Raw genomic sequence first — 16,915 nt, 5'->3', positions numbered from 1 at the left:
CGGCCTCAACCATAGATGGCAACACTACCAGCAAGATTTTTTTTCTAAGTTGGTACATCTGTCGTAAGCATCCATTTGAAACTGCAAGTCATTCTATCAAGTAGTTTGTTTTATACAGCTGTCTGAAACAAAAGTGTTGTCTGTATCCCTTAAAATGGATAAAATTCAGTATTGTGCGGTTATAAAATTCTTTGTAAAAGAAGGTTTAATGCCAAAAGAAATTCAAATGAAGAATGCCAAAAGAAGTTCATAGAAGTTTATGGGCACTCTTCATTTCTGACAATTAAGAAATGGGCTTCCAAGTTTAAAAGTGCCTGTACCAGTCTTGAAGATGATTCATGTGAAGGACGTCCAAAAAGTGTAACACCACCACCAGAAATCATTGATCAAGTGCACGATATGGTATTGGATGACCAGCGAGTCAAAGTGCATGACTCGCTGGTCATGCACTTTGCTAAGACTATAGGCATTTCAAAAGAACATGTATGATATATTTTGTATGAAGTTTTTGATTTGCTCACAGCAGATCAAAAACACACTCGCATGAAAATCTCTGAATGTGCTTGGAGCATTTTAACAAGAATAAAACTGATTTTTGAGTCGATTTATTACTATTGATGAGACTTGGATTCACCATTACACACCAGAATCCAAACAACAGTCAAAACAGTGGACAGAAGCCGGTTGTTCAGTGCCAAAGACAAAGTCAGTTCCATCAGCAGGAAAGGTCATGACAGTGGTGTTTTGGGATGCTAAAGGCATTTTGTTTATTAATTATCTTGAAAAGGGTAAATCAATAACCGAGGAATATTATTTCAATCTTTTAACAAGACTAGACGAAAAAATTCGTGAGAAAAGACCTGGTTTGCAAAGAAAAAAAATCATCTTTCATCAGGACAATGCACCTGCCCACAAAGGTGTTTTGGCAATGGGAAAATTAAGGGATCTGCACTATGAATTGTTGGAACATCCACTCTATCACCAGATTTGGCTGCTCTCTCTGACTTCTATCTCTTCCCTAAACTAAAACTCTTCCTTGCTGGTCAGCATTTTTCTTCAAATCAAGAAGTGATTGCAGCTGTAAAAGGGTATTTTGCAGGTCTTACTGAGAACCACTACAGGGATGGGATAATGGTACTGGAGTATTGCTGAAATAAATGTATCAGTCTTAAGGACGATTATGTTGAAAATAAAAATAATTTTGAAATTATAAATTTGTTTTTTCATTGTTAGGCCGAGAACTTTTCAGACCACCCTCATACATACATGTGTGTGTGTGTGTGTTAAAAAAAAAAAAAAAAAAGACTATAATGAACTCAGCAGAAAGTTCTTCAGCAGCAGTATGTCGTAGCAGACATTTTCGCATCAATTTCATTTATAATGATACAGATATACTATGAGAGTGTTAAAGACTTTGATAGTTCTTGATAGAGTGAGAATTCACTATATTGCAGCTAGTGCTGGCAATTAGTGCTTTTAGTACACAAAAGGAATTGTAAAAAAAAAATAAAATAAAATAAAGCAAAAAATCTTATGTCATAGATCCATTTTTATGACATTTTCAATAATAATGTATAAGATGATATGAGTTATAAAAATTATAAGGCACAAGCCAGAAGAGTTATAACTTAAGTTATAATTCTACTATTATGTTACAAGTAAAAGAAAGAATGAATATGAAAGAATAACTAATGAGCACTGGTATGTGGCTGGCAGATACAGAAGAGACTGTTCAGCTAATGAGTGCACATTTTGCCAAAAGCTATCAAACCTGGTCCATGCAACACAGAGCTATCTCTACACTGGATGTAGAAACTTGGGTTTATCAGTAAGTACTAGAGCTGTTGCACAAACTGAATAAGAATTCACAAATAACGGCCAATGAAATATTAGCAGAGATACTTAAAAGCATGCCTAGCTGAATTAACTGTGCTTCTGACCCAGCTATATAATTTGAGTCTTGGCACAGGGAAGATTCCACAAAAGTGGAAAGAATGCATGATTATTGACTATTGACCTATCAGTATCTCTGAAGTGATGGTGAAGATTTTGGAAAACTACAAAATTGGCTTGAAAGAGAATCTACACTTTGTAATGAAGAGCATGGGGTTACTAAGGGGACTATCACATTTGAGTAACATGCTCACATTTTATGATAAAGTTACAGCTGAGTCAGACAAGGAAGGAATGGATACACTGGCACCATTTGGACTTGGCAAAGGCTTTGGCCAGGATACAGTACAGAGAGCTGTTACATAAGTTAGAGAATATGGGATTGGATTATAAACTATTAGCATGGATACAAGGGACGTATCCATGCTGTTAGTTCAACATTAGTAAATGTAAAGTTATGCACTTTAATGTAATGAGGTATCCTATGGCATATTATATTCGGGAAGATTATGCTGGAAAAAACTCATAGGCTAGGCTAGGGATCTTGGTGTTTAGTAGACAGGAAGTTGAGAAGTTCAATGGCCATGTAACAAAGACTTCAATACACAAAGAGGATTGACATGTAGGATAAGCAAGTCATTTTGCTTCTTTACAAGGCTTTGATATGACCTCATTTGGACTACCATGCTGATCTGTTCTACTTGTTTTTGAGGTGATGCAGATATAGCGGAGAAGGTGCCAAGGAGAGACATTAAAGATGATATCAGGACTGTGGAATGTAGATATGCAAACTGCAGACACCAGCAAACAGGAGAAAGAGGCATAATATGACAAACTTTGAAAGGGTAATGAGAGAATGAGAGGGTATCCATAGAAGTTGAGAATGAATGAAGTCAAGAAATGGGTGAGAATTAGATTCTTCTCTCATAGAGTGGCGCATGATTGAAATGGCTTGCCTTTGGAAGTGATGAGTCCTGGTGGTTTGAGTGATGTGTAGATTCAAAAAAAAGCAGTAACGGCAAAATTTTCAGGTTGGAAAAATAAAGCATTCATGTTCAATATTTGAAGAATATTGAAGAGAAAGTTGACAATTGCTTAACTTGGCAATGGCTTCAGCAGTGCAACATCAACAAAGAGACAGAAGGTGTGATACTTGCTGCTGAAGAACAAGGTACTAATGCAACCAAGGAGAAGACTGGAAAGATCTGTAATGACCAAATGCTAACTGTGCAGAGAAAAAGAGGAGACAATGGACCATTTAATTTGTTCTTTCAACAAGACTGCTAATCTGCAGCTTTTCCCACTTAAGTAGGGTTGCTGTTTGTGTTGAGTCTCCTCCATAACTTCCTGTCTTGGGCTGTAGCCACATCCAAGTTCTTCATCCTCAAGTCCTCCTCCATCATCTCCCTCCATCTCTTCTTTGGCCGTCCATGCTTCCTCTTCCCCTGCACATCCATCTGCATGACCTTTCTTCCCACATACTCTTCCTCCCTCCTCAACACATGACTAAACCATCTCAACCTTGCCTCCTGTATCTTTACTCCTAAGTTCGTAACTTTCACCATTCCCCTTACATAGTCATTTCTCAGATGATCCATTCTGGTCACATCGCACATCCACCTAAGCATTCTCATCTCCACTACGGAGATCCTGCTGATGTTATTTTTCCTCAGGGCCACAATTTCCAAAGCATACGTCATAGTTGGTCTCACTACTGTCCTGTAAATTTTGCCTTTTAGATTGATTGGCACCCTCTTATCACATAGCACTCCAGCCATCTCTCTCCAGTTCCTCCATCCTGCATCCCACTTCCTTCTTGGCCTCACCATCCTCTTTCATTGTTGAACCTAAGTATCTAAAGTCACTGACCTTCCTGATGACATTTCCTTCCAGCTCCAGATCTGTCTCCTGGCTGCCATCCACTTTGCAACACATATACTCGGTCTTACTTCTGCTCAGCCTCATACCTCTCACTTCCAGTACTTTCCTCCAACTTTCCAGTTTGGCTGCCACTTCTTTTGATTCTGCAACACAGCACGATGCAATCTGCATACAACATAGTCCAAGGCACACCTCCATCAGCAAGACTGCTAATACAGACTATAAATAGGCATGATCAGGTTGCAAAACTGACACTTTAACTTATGTAAAAAATGCAGTTTCCCAACTTGCAAACCTCTGAGGAACACACAGATGAAAAAAGTTATTGAAAATGAATATGAAAAGATATTAATAGATATCTGGAACATAATATACCAGACATCACTGTAGTTGAACAACAATGTGGGGGTTACTGATGTGGGATAGTAGAGCACACTAGAAGAAAAAGTGCATGAATATCTGAATAAGTATAGAGAGAGATCTGGACAGAAAAATTCAACAACTCTGAAACAGAAGGGTAACAAATCTTGTATCTGGAAAGCTGAGCATCCCAGATATAATACCATCCCAACCAGAAAACAGCATTCTTAGGGACATCTCACATTTTCCAATACCTAGTCAATTCCTAGGTCCTTTGAATAAGACCAAATTGGACTCATCTGCAAGTCAAAGATTTCATTATTATTATACAGGTACCTCCACAAAATCAGAAGACTCATCACAAGAGATTCATTATTCACACAATACCTATTATTCCATTCCTTAAGCTCATTCACTGACGAAGAACTTGCAACCACCTCAGAAACAACATTCTACCATTCACCACCCTCCAAACAAAAAATCTAATCCTAACAGCCTTGCTAACCACATTCTTATCCAATTTCCACAGGTGACCTGTTGCGCCCTCCCTCCCTACCATGTACTGAAAAAAAAAAAGTTTTCAGTATGAATCCTATAAAAACCTTTTAATAACTTGTATGTTTTTATCATGTCTCTTCTTTTCTGCCTATTAACTAGTTTTCGAAGTTAATAGGCAGAAAGTCCACATTCAAGCTATTCTCCTAGGAAGTATTTCATAGACCTTCCAAAATCTTTGCCAGTCACCTACAGATCCTCTGAGAATCCAGGTGACTAGATCTGTACACAGTAGTCCAGACATGGCCTTATAAATAGGAACAATAACTTCCCTATCCTTGCTTATGTTCTTCAACAAACCATGCAATCTGATGTGCTGTTTTGGCTACCTTCACAATATGCCCTCTAAACTTCAACTCTCTATCTAAAATCATCCCAAATCCCTGACCTTATTGATTTCCTGCAGTTCTGTTCCATCAATATAGTAGACCGCTTGTAATCTCTTCTTTCCAAAGTCACTTTACAATTGCCATATTAAACTGACAACCATTTACCTTTGTCCATACTGCTAGTCTATTTAAGTCATCCTGCAGGATCCTGACAATACCTGCATTTACTATTGCTCTTCCTAGTTTTGCACATCATCAGCAAACAACTGAATATTTCCTTTCAAATCATTTCCTATATCACTGATGTACAAATTAATAAACAATTATTTAGACTTAGGTGCTGGTTTACACTCATAATACAATTTAATGGAACAACCACAGCTCAAAGAGAAATAATTAAGAAGGTTAAATCATTTCAATATTTCATCTCTGTTGTGGAAAGATCTTCAAGAATACAATTTTAAAAAATTGTAATAACACACGAGAAACAATAAGAAAAAATTAGACTATATGAAGACTGAAGTCTTATGAGTGGTATCCTCTACGGGTGCTGGTGGGAAGCCTTAGATTTTCAGCAGGAGGACTAATAATTAAAGTTTCCGAAGATTTTGTGGTATCATAATTTAGCAATTTATAAGTAGTGCGGTCTCCAAGCAGTACATTCATTTTCCAAGTCTCAGGAAAAAATAAATAAATAAAAGGCTTATAAAAATGTCACATCTTGGCCTCCTGAAGTTGTTAAAAAAAAAAAGTCTAACCTTTTAGTTCCAACCCCCCCATTTTATGGATCGCAAAAAAAATTATAAATCCAATTACCCTCTCCATCCCAGAGTAGATGCTACTGACTCCCCCTCCTTTAAATTAGCCAACCAGTTAGCTAAAGCTTTAATTCCACTTAGTGACCACACTTCTTATGTAAGAAATTCCACATTTCAAATCCTTAATCCAGAATTTAGTTTTAAACAATAATGATATCATGGTAAGCTTTGATGCCATCTCCTTATTCACAAATATTCCCCTTTCTGACACTCTGAATTTACTGAAAAATGCCCCCCCCCCCCCCCGACATTACTGATCTCTTTCATTTTGCTATCAATACCGATACCTTCTCTTTGAAAGGCACCTTATATAAACAGATAGAGAGTACTTCCAGAGGTCCCCCCCACCCCCAGTGGCCAATTTCTATATGGAGCATTTTTAAAAACATGGTCTTGATACTGCCAATCTTAAACCTTCTATTTGGTCATTACATACTGATGATGTGTTCTCTATTTGACAACATGAGTCAGACACATTAGACTCTTTCCTCCTTCACCTCAATAGTCAACATCTCAGAATTCAGCTCACTATTGAAAAAGAAAACGACAACAGCTTGCCTTTTTCAGACAATCACATCTGCCCAATGGCATCCTTTCTTTTGTACCTTACAGAAAACCCACCCACACGAATGTCACTTCAAGAAATATGAAAATCCTACTAAAAAACTCAGCTTCCAAGCTTCAACTACCTCCTAACACAATAATAAATTTATCATCCTTTGCTTTGAAGCAATTAGCGCACTTGCACATGGCCGTAACTAAGCACTAGCACCTAAAAAAATTACTGCAGAAGAAATAATGATCCAAATAGAACAATTTATCCTCAGCTTTCCAACCATATTGCCAACAATCTCAGACTGGATCAATCTCTCAAGCAAAGAATTTGAAGTTCTGCAAGAAATTAAAAACAACAACAGAATAGAAATTACCAAAGTGGATAAGGGAAATGCCACCGTGGTTTTAAACCAATTAGTTAAACAGGTATGCTTGCCTCCTTGCTTCTAGATTGTTCTACCTACATTCCCTATTTCTTACTAATACACAGATCAGAACACCCCATAGACTCCTTAAAAAAGATTATCTCTTGGCCTGTGGAAGTCACAAACAAACTAAAACTGCATAAAACATTAGACCCTCCCCTCAGATATATGGATTACCAAAAATTCATAAACAAAATTGATTACGTCCCATCGTGGATAACACTGATTCACCCACATACAAATTAGCCAAAGTGCTCACAAAATATACTGGAAACACACCTTCACACAAAAAACTTAGCCCACTTTAAAGCTAGTATCGAAAACCTCACACTCCAACAGACTGAATAATGGTCAGTTTTGATGTCTCCTCTTTATTCACTAATGTCCCACTCAAAGATACCTTAGACCTCATCCACGCCATATTTCCTCTGGATATCTCAGCCTTGTTACAGTTCACCATGAACTCAGGCTATTTTGTTTGGCAAGGAAAATTTTACAAACAGATAGAGGCGACAGCCATGGGTTCTCCACTTTCTCCACCACTGGCCAACTTCTTCATGGAGACCTTTGAAGAAAAAGCCTTAAACTCTGCCCTAATAAACCCACAGTCTGGACACACTATATAGATATATTCTCCATTTGGTCAGATGGCCTGGATATGCTCCACATTTTCTTATCACATATCTAAATAATCAACACCCCCAGGATTTTTTATTGTTGTTGTTTACCTTAGAAAAGGAAAACAACAACAGTCTCCCATTCCTAGACACTCTGATTACATGCCAGCCTGACAGATCCCTGGAATTCTCTGTTTACAGAAACCTACACATACAGGTAGATACATTCGCCAGTAGTCACCCCCTAAGACTGGCTAACTTGGCTATGGCTGAGGAAGATCCTTCAGCTCCTCACGTCACCGACGGGAATCGAACCTAGGACACTCCTTCCCCAGGCATATGGTTGCGAAGTGCATAGCCACTAGGCTAACCGCGTGGACCCTCAACAATATAGGATTATAAAATCCTATATAACAAGGCAAAAATACTCAGTTCTGATAACAGTGCCCTAACTACTGAACTTTACCATATTCTCAACACTTTCTTATCCAATGGCTACAATCCTCCCAAAATATTAAAACCCTATAACCATACCCCCCCCCCTTCTTGAGGGGAGATTACTCAAGATCTATCACCATTACATGTATACAGGACACATCTGAAAATGGGACAATTTTGCTCTTTTTCCACTCCATTGGCACCTTCCCAGAACTGAGGCTTAAATTAAAAAGCTTGTCAGAAGAGATGATAATTCCCTTCCACATTCTTGCAATAACATGGACTAATATGCCATCTAATCCCATGGCCATGTTTGCATTGAGGTTCTGCAATATTCTAAGCATCTCCATTTCTTCAACTTCTATTCTCCCAGGCAAGTGATACAGGGTATTTCAAAATACCCATTACAAACTTTTAGGGTATATAGAGGGAATCAGGGTAGACCAGGCTTTGATTAGAAACCCATGTCCCCAAACATGGGGGAAGGACTACAGAAAGGATGTTTATGTAATTGTATCATGAACTCAACCACAACAAATGGGGAATCAGCAAAAAACTGACTCGTTTTGGTAGTCCTTCACAATCAACAGTTTGGATCACCCCTCAGGTTGAGGTCATGCTGAAACCATAAAAATTCTCTCCTTAGTGAGGATAATGTAGTGTCGCATTGATGCACATCAGATTAATGAACAATAGCAAATTACACAAATGCTGACTATGATAACACGATGTTAATGGGCAGCTATGATTGATTTGATGTTTTTATGGTGCAAAGACATCAAAGGTTATACTGTGCCAGGTCACAGCAGTACATATGGTAACTGATTAAGTAAGACAATCACAAACATCCATGCCCTTGGCAGAATTCGAACCTGTAGCCTCTTGGCTGGAGAATGGATATGCTAACCACTCAGCTAATGTGCAGTGAAGTTCAATGTAATGGGAGGGCTGCCTGTCAGTTGTATGCACAGCGTTTCTCACATCATCCAATACCAATAGGCATGACTGTGGAGTGCCAAGGACTTGTGGTACCCCAAACTTCGACAAGGAAGTACATCGTCAGGTTGAGGTGAACCCTTTGGTGTCCTTCACTCATGGGAAAAAGTGGTTCACTTTTCCCACGAGCTCTGAAGATGACGCACTGTCGAAACAGCTACACCCCATTGCTATCATCCCTAATCTTGTTCCATCACATTCTATCCTTCTCCTTTCCTCAAAATTTCTACCTTTCACCTTCTTCCCAAAGAATTTTCAGCCCACCCTTAAAACCCAGGTTTTAAAATTCACGTACTTCTTGCCTCACCCACAATTCCCCCACATCTCTCTCTCTCTCTCTCCCCCCACATTCCCAATCCTCCCCATCCCTTCCTTTCAGTCATACTTCAGCAGTAATACAAATTCATATCGTCATAGGCCTGATGCTACTCAATAAGAAGAAAACCAGGAACATCTTACAAAGGTATGTCCAAACTTATTCTTCCCATATATTCTTCATGTACTTTAAAACATCAGTAATGCCCTAAGAATTGAGTAAAAAGCAAATGACATTATAAAAAAGGGGTACACCTAAACAAAAATAGCCATAAAAATGAATAAATGAGGAGTTTATTAAAATAAGCGATTAAAATTCGACATGTTTTGCATGTTGTAAGACTTACATCATCGGGATAGTGGTACATGAAAGTTTTACACAACAAAAGCCTATTTAACAATTAATTACACATTAGATGTTTTTGATAACTTCACAACTGTTAAATATAACTGATAAACCAGAATACTGAAAACTTCCCACAGAAACCCGCATATGCATTTTGTAAATGTTTATGAAATTAAAAGGTAATTTAACCTGTTTCTGATGTTTACGTTCTTTGTGATGTGTGAACGAAATGTTTTTGCCCTGTACCATTGCAACAGCATGCTTTGGGACATAGGTCGCTAGTCAAAACCTGATCTACCCTGAATCCCCCCCCCTCCCCCCACCCAGAAGTTTGAAATGGGTATTCTGAAACAAAGTAACCCAGTTGAGAAGATACTTTATGCACAAATTAGATAAAGGATTAAATCTAGAATATAACTTTTTGGCATCTTTAATTTACAGTATAACCAAGTGAAAAAACTTGCAACTCTATTCTCACATCATCCACACCTAGATGTTACACCCTTGAAAAAAAAATGCTCATTCAGTAATCAACTATTTGGTTTCCTTCTATTACCTCCCCACCACCAGAACTTTTAAGTCATTCTTCCTTTTACTTGCCACATAGCAAAAGAACTCCAGGCTTTCTTTTGGTCTCGTCAGCTAGTTTGCTCTCATAATTAACTTTAGCCTTTCTTAGAATACAGGCCACTCTTCTTGCCTGTGCTTGTATTGGTCATGCTGATCATCTTTTCTTTATATCCCTTCCACAACTTTGTCTGCAATTCCAACTTAATGCTGCTATTCATCCATCTACTTGCTATCTGATCTATTCTTCTGACTCTGGGTATACAGTCTGATAATGCATTCTTCAAACACATCTTGACTATCTCCCATGACCACTAATATCTCTCTCTTTCTCTCTCTCTCTCTCCCCTCCAAGTTCTTAGGTCATTGCAATACTGAAAACTGACTCCTCAGCTTGTCATAATCATCTGCTTTGTAATTCCACATATATCCCTTAACAGAAAATTCTGCATGCCAGGTAATTTCCCCAGTCAAAACTACATGACAACATTCCTCCCATTACATCTGATTGCTACACTGCAAGTGAAGGCAGTATAGCAATCAGATTCAGCATTCTTGAACTTCTTGTCCCCTTCATTACAAGCTATCTCATAATTATTTCTCAGCAGCTATATAAATTCCATTTACTTCACTCCCTGTGACCATTCCTCCTCCCAATCTATGTCCCCATAGTTGAAATCCACCATAATAATTACTTGACCTGCACTCATTGAGCTAATTTGCCAATGCACATCATCTATGATCTATGTTTTTCCTTATACTCCCTGGATTATAGAAGCAACCAATTATATATTTCGTCCTGTTAGTCTCTACTCCACACCAGATAGTCTCAAACGAACTGCCTTCTGCATCCCTGTCCTCCTGATTCTACTCTTTTTGGCTTCGATTATTCTGCTACCCCCCACTCCCATTCTATTCCTTCTGTCCTCCCTGAAGATACGTGGGATGTCCAGAAAGTAAGTTCTGATGGGCTGTACTTGCAAAAAATATACTTACAAAATAAACTTTATTGGAAATTAAAGTAGACATCTTTTACTACTTTTCTACATAATTTCCACCATTATTCAGGCACTTATCATAACGGGGTACCAAGAGTTGTATACCTTCGGCATAGAAGGCTGCCACCTGTGACACCAACCAAGTATTGACTGCTTCCTTGACCTCATCATCATTGTCTGAAACCACCGGCCACCAAGGAAAGATGTCAGATGTTTGAACAGGTGAAAGTCACTTGATGCGAGGTCAGGACTATATGGGGAGATGATGGAATTGTTCCCAGCCGAAGGTGGCGAGAAGTTGTTGTGTTACACTGGCCATTTGTGGACAGACGTTAGTCCAAATCGTCAGTCACTAAAGATGGTTGCCCACTCCGTTTCTCATCGTACACACCTGTCCTTCCTTCATTAAAAAGTCTTACCCATCAATTTTACATGTGGCAGGCGATTCGATTTTCTTAGACATTATAAACACACACACCAAGAAGTGTACGCACTGCAAGAATGTCTGAAAATGGCACCAACGACTTGCTAACAAATCAACAAACTCAGCACATACATGTGCACCATTGCAATCACAGCACTGCAGCAAAACTATTTAAAAACAGAACTTACTTTCTGGACGTCCCTTGTACTATATCCTTTGCATTATATTCCCATATCATCCTTAGCCAATCAAGTCTCACTAATGCCTATAACATTTGGCCAAGTTGAGACAACTAATGCACAAAACTCCTTACCCTTATTTCAAATACTTCTGGCATTAATATATATAAACTGCAATATCCCCTTCATCCCACAACCTTCCTTATACCTTGTGTTACTTGGCCCACTAAAGTGAAGAGCCTGGGGCGCATGCTACATCTGGCAGCATGTGTTCATTCTCCCACTTACTAACCTCTAGGCTGACTGGACTCATGCTCAACTGCATTCCTCCTAGACATTCTAGTTTCCCTGACTTGGAACTTCCAAACTCTCACTGAACAACGCTCCTGACCCCAAATTCATTCAAATGCAAGCTACCTATCTTATACAAATCCTTTCTTCAATCAAACTCACTTCACTCATGCACAAACTCCACACCACTCCTCTAGCATTAGCTCCATACTGATTCATTCGCAATCATAACTCTCTGTCTCAGCTTGCCTCTATCACACCACAGCAACATACTCACAACTTTTGCTTTCTCACTCTTCTTTTTTGTACTAGCAACTCTTTCTTATCCTCTACAGACTACACTTGTCACCTGCTAGATCATTCATACTAGTCAAAATAAACATCTTTCACCTTCACTCTCTGCATTCTTAGAGCATCACTAATATCCTTAATCTTGGCACCAGGAAAACATGATTTCATCACATTCTCTTCAAGCATTCTTTTATCGGTGAATCACCATATAAAATTCGCTTCTTATTCTCACACTTTTTGCTCTTTCATAGTCTGCTTTCTCTTCCCCTTCTTTTGCTTCTGTGTCATACCATCTGCCATGCATTTTTCCAACCACTCAATCTTACATTTTTATCTGTGGAGAACTTCACATAAGTGCGCTATCTTTTTCATTACCATCTGGTCATTATCTTCATTTTCCACCCATTTCATTCTTGCAATCATTCACATGCTGGCAACATCCTCGCCAATTGCATTTTCATGCATTCAACTTTCAAATCCCTGCTATCATTCTTCTTCTTCTTACTATTCTCACACTTCTGATATTCGATCTTGAAACACTTACAACAAACCAATTCCCCAGTTTCATTCTCCTTCCATAAATCTCTTGTTCTAGCTACAGCAAACAAAATCACTGATGTTGAAATCGTTTGCCACTGCTTTACACATCACTGCCATGATGCACAAAGCAGCATACAATAAAACAAAAATGAAAGTTTTGAAAACTACAAAATTAAACACACTACCCTTACAATTAAACAAACACTCATAAATAAAATAATGCAGAAAGATTGAGTTAATTATCGCTAAATACTTTTAAAAAGAACTTATCTTTCAGCACCAAAAATCACCACGTGTAGCACTTTCCACCAATTCTGCCATTATGCTGTTGCATGTTTCTTGTTACTCTTTGACTGTGAACTATGTTAATTGAATATAGAAATAATAATATGTATGATATATATGATGCCAAACTTAATTACAATATTCTGAAGAATAACGTTATGCCACTTTGCAGTTGTGTGAATTCATTATTTATATGATTTATATACCAGAAGAACTTTTGAATGTCAAACTTTCAAATAATTTCTGCATTTTATACTAACAGTGGTTATTCCGACAGCAAATTGCCCTGTATTTTATAAGGGAGCAATACCAATAATTAACTGTTTTAATGGGCATAAACTGCACTCTTGTAATTTTAGTTATGGTTAATTATGATTAATGCGTGTGTGTGTATGGCATTAGAGCAAGTAGGATATTAAAAACAAGTCTTGGAGGATAATTACTTAATATAATCAAATATAATCTTAAAATGCTAACCCAGCAGCTAAAATATATATTTTTTTTTTTTCAAGCATTTTTAATATAGCTGAAGTTATATTATTATATTTTATTAACAATACTATAAAATTAATATATATTCCTAACCATCCTTTAATTTTTTTTTAATATGACTCCTATTCATAAAGTTGCAAGCCTATAGTACATTAGTACCATGAGTGAGCAAGGATTTTTTTTTCTATTTTTATTAATTAATTTTTTTTTTCTACTTTTTATTTTTTACAGTGTAGAACAGGGCTCCAAGAAATCCACTCCTCACTGATGAGTTATCAGAGACAAGTGGCAAGTGAATTTTCAGCATCCTTCTAAATATATTATTCTTCACATAATTTACACCCCCCTCTCCATTTTAAAACATCATGTCATTCATTGTCAAGTTATTAGAAAATGTCATTGCCAACGAATTTATTTTATTATGCCCCCCCCCCCCCCCAACAATGAAATAGCATCATTATTTAATTAATAAAACGAACTCATTAAAATCTCAGCCTGCTGTAATTCTTCCCCTAACAGCTGTCCTGTAGTCATTGTTACACAATAATTGAAGTTTTCAACATTTTTCTTTCTATACAAAAGACTATGTAATATCTGCTATGGAAATCCAAAAATCTCCTAATTTCTCTCCCAGCCATATCATACAGTGTTCTTCTCACTCCATGCAAGCTCTTTAAGCATCATACTTCTGGTTTTTATTTCAGTCATGAAGCGGTAAAAATGAGCCGCCATTACAAGTTGTTGTTACGGTGCCTTGTTGAAAACAGTAAATCTCACTTCAAGCAAAAACATGCATGTTTTTCATATCATGAGTTCATTTCAATTAAATTATACTTTTCATTTCCAGTATATACATTTTATAATTAAATCAGTGCATTTATTTTCTTACAGATATATCCAGTATGTACGACATATGTAATAGATAATTATAAATAAAAAAAAATGTACTTTTCTCACTATATAATTTCATTAACAAAATAAACTCATAATTATAAACAGAAAATTTAAAACTGGCACAATTTAACTAAATACTGTAGTATATCTAGGTGCAAAATTCTAATATAGTATTATCCTAAGCTTATTTTCACTGTTCATGTTCATAACACGAAATAATGTAGCATAATTAAATACTTGAACATTTTACATAATAACAAGGCTTTTTAACGCCATTATTTAAAAACTACAATTATTTTTTGATAAAGGGGTAAGATGTAGATTTTTTTCTCTCATTGAGTGGTGAGATCTTTCTGAGCAATAAATACAAAATGTTATAATCAGGCAATGACAATCAAGGAAAAGAAGGAGTAGCCATAGTATTCAACACTAAATACGAGGCTAATCTTCTTGAATGGCAGGCACTCTCAAGTAGAGTGATGTGGGCAAATATCACAATGGTGAACTGGACAACGAGACTAACTTATGCCGATGGTCCCACAGAAGGTTCTACTAAGGTACAAGTGGAGGAATTTTTTGATGCTTTAGAAAAAGCAACTGACACAATGAAAAAGGAAAAGTTAGTCCTTGTTGGGGATCTAAATAGAGTAGGAAATGATTGTCAGACATACAAAAATATTTTGGGAAAATTTGGAGAAAAGAGCAAAGCTAATAATAATGGAAAATACCTGTTGGATTTCTGCTCAGGACATGGACTGGTTATTACTAACACCATGTTCCAACATAAAAATGTGCACACATTCACATGAAGAGAAGAGGCAAGGGATAAGAAAAGTCTCATAGACTGTTATTGTTGATAGTGATGTTTTCTCCCTGGTGCAGGACACCAGAGTGTACAGAGGATTTGAAATTGGAAGTGATCACTATTTAGTCTTGAGCAGGATAAAATTAAATTTCATATTGAAAAGAATGGCGTAAGAAAAGTGAATAAAAGTTGAGCAGCTCTCAGATGTGAACTGTAGACTAAAATACACAAAAATTATTGAAGAAAAAACGAAAGAGTTTGAGAACAGGAACCTTGAAGAAAACCCTGACTGATTCAGCCAGAGAGGCATGTGGTGAGGTTGGCTGCAAGGATAGAAAAATCAGAACTCCATGGTCGACACAGGAAGTTAAAGAGGCAGTGAAGGAAAAGAAGAAAGCATATCAAAAGTTCCTGGCAAATAAGTCAGCTTGAGCTTTTAGAGAATACAGAGACAAATGTAAGAAGCTAAACACTGTGTAAAACTAGCTAAACAGAAGTCATGGGAGGACTTTGGAAAGAACATAAAAAATAAATATCAAGAAGGTGGCAAAATATTCTGGACGTTGTTTAAGAAACTTAGAAATGGAGGAAAGAGTGCTGTAAAAGGAGTTAGAGATGATAAAGGTGACATGAAAACCGGAGAAAAAGATATCCTTAAAGTATGGAGTAATTACTTCGAAAAATTGCTAAATGAAATAAGCAGTGATAGCACAGTGGTAAAAAACACACAACAGGCATACAGTCAGGAATACATATCCATACTTGAAGTAGAAAAAGCCATCAAAGGCAGCAGGAGTAGATGATATTCGACCAGAAATGCTCAAGTATGGTGGTATAAAAGTCTTGCAGTGGCTGCACTGCGTAGTTCAGAAGGCCTAGACAGGGGGACGAATTCCCAGTGATTGGAGTAGAGCTCTCATAGTACCCATATATATAAAATGGAAATAAAACTGAATGTGAGAATTATAGAAGTATTTCCCTACTGAGTGTTCCTGGTAAGATTTATGCAAGTATACTTGAGAGACGGTTGAGAAGAATTGTGGAAGAAAGGCTTGGTGAAGAACAAGCTGGATTCAGGCCAAATAGAGGCTGTCAGGATCAGATCTTCACTTTACGACAAATAGTTGAGAAATCGTGGGAATATAACAAATATCTGTATTTAAGTTTTGTTGATCTGGAAAAATCATATGACAAGGTGCCCAGAGGGAAGCTATTCAATACGCTACAGTCATATGGTGTCAATGGGGCATTATATCAAGCAATACTTAGTCTTTATCTACATTATAAGTCAGCAGTTAGAATTGAAGGAAGTAATCTGGTGTGAGACAAGGATGTACATTATCCCCTCTGTTATTCATTATCTATATCATAGGTGGCCAACAGCAGGGCCGCAGGCGGCCCATAATGTGATTTTGTGCAGCCCGCAGCAGGATAAAAATGATATTAAATTATATGTATTATCAATTTAGCTATTAGTTTTTCGACTGCAGATTTTCTGATTGATATATTAGTTATATTCATTATTTCTGATGAGGAAAACAATTTATATTCTCAACAGGGAATCAAAATTGCTTTTAAAGGATTACTCAATAACGCATCATCAAAAGTCACTTGCTCTGCT

At 37.2% G+C, this 16,915-nt stretch overlaps 1 protein-coding gene across 1 annotated transcript in view; it reads right to left on the bottom strand.

The window, feature by feature from the left end:
- Positions 1 to 16,915, bottom strand: part of LOC150110528 (casein kinase I) — a 173,546-nt gene that overhangs the window by 73,837 nt on the left and 82,794 nt on the right. The window lies entirely within an intron of this gene.

The sequence above is a fragment of the Typopeltis vanoorti genome, chromosome 1, assembly GCF_054136105.1.
Source record: "Typopeltis vanoorti isolate ZY-2024b chromosome 1, IOZ_Tvanoo_1.0, whole genome shotgun sequence".
Lineage (NCBI taxonomy): Eukaryota > Metazoa > Arthropoda > Arachnida > Uropygi > Thelyphonidae > Typopeltis > Typopeltis vanoorti.
This window is presented reverse-complemented; position numbering and strand designations above follow the sequence as displayed.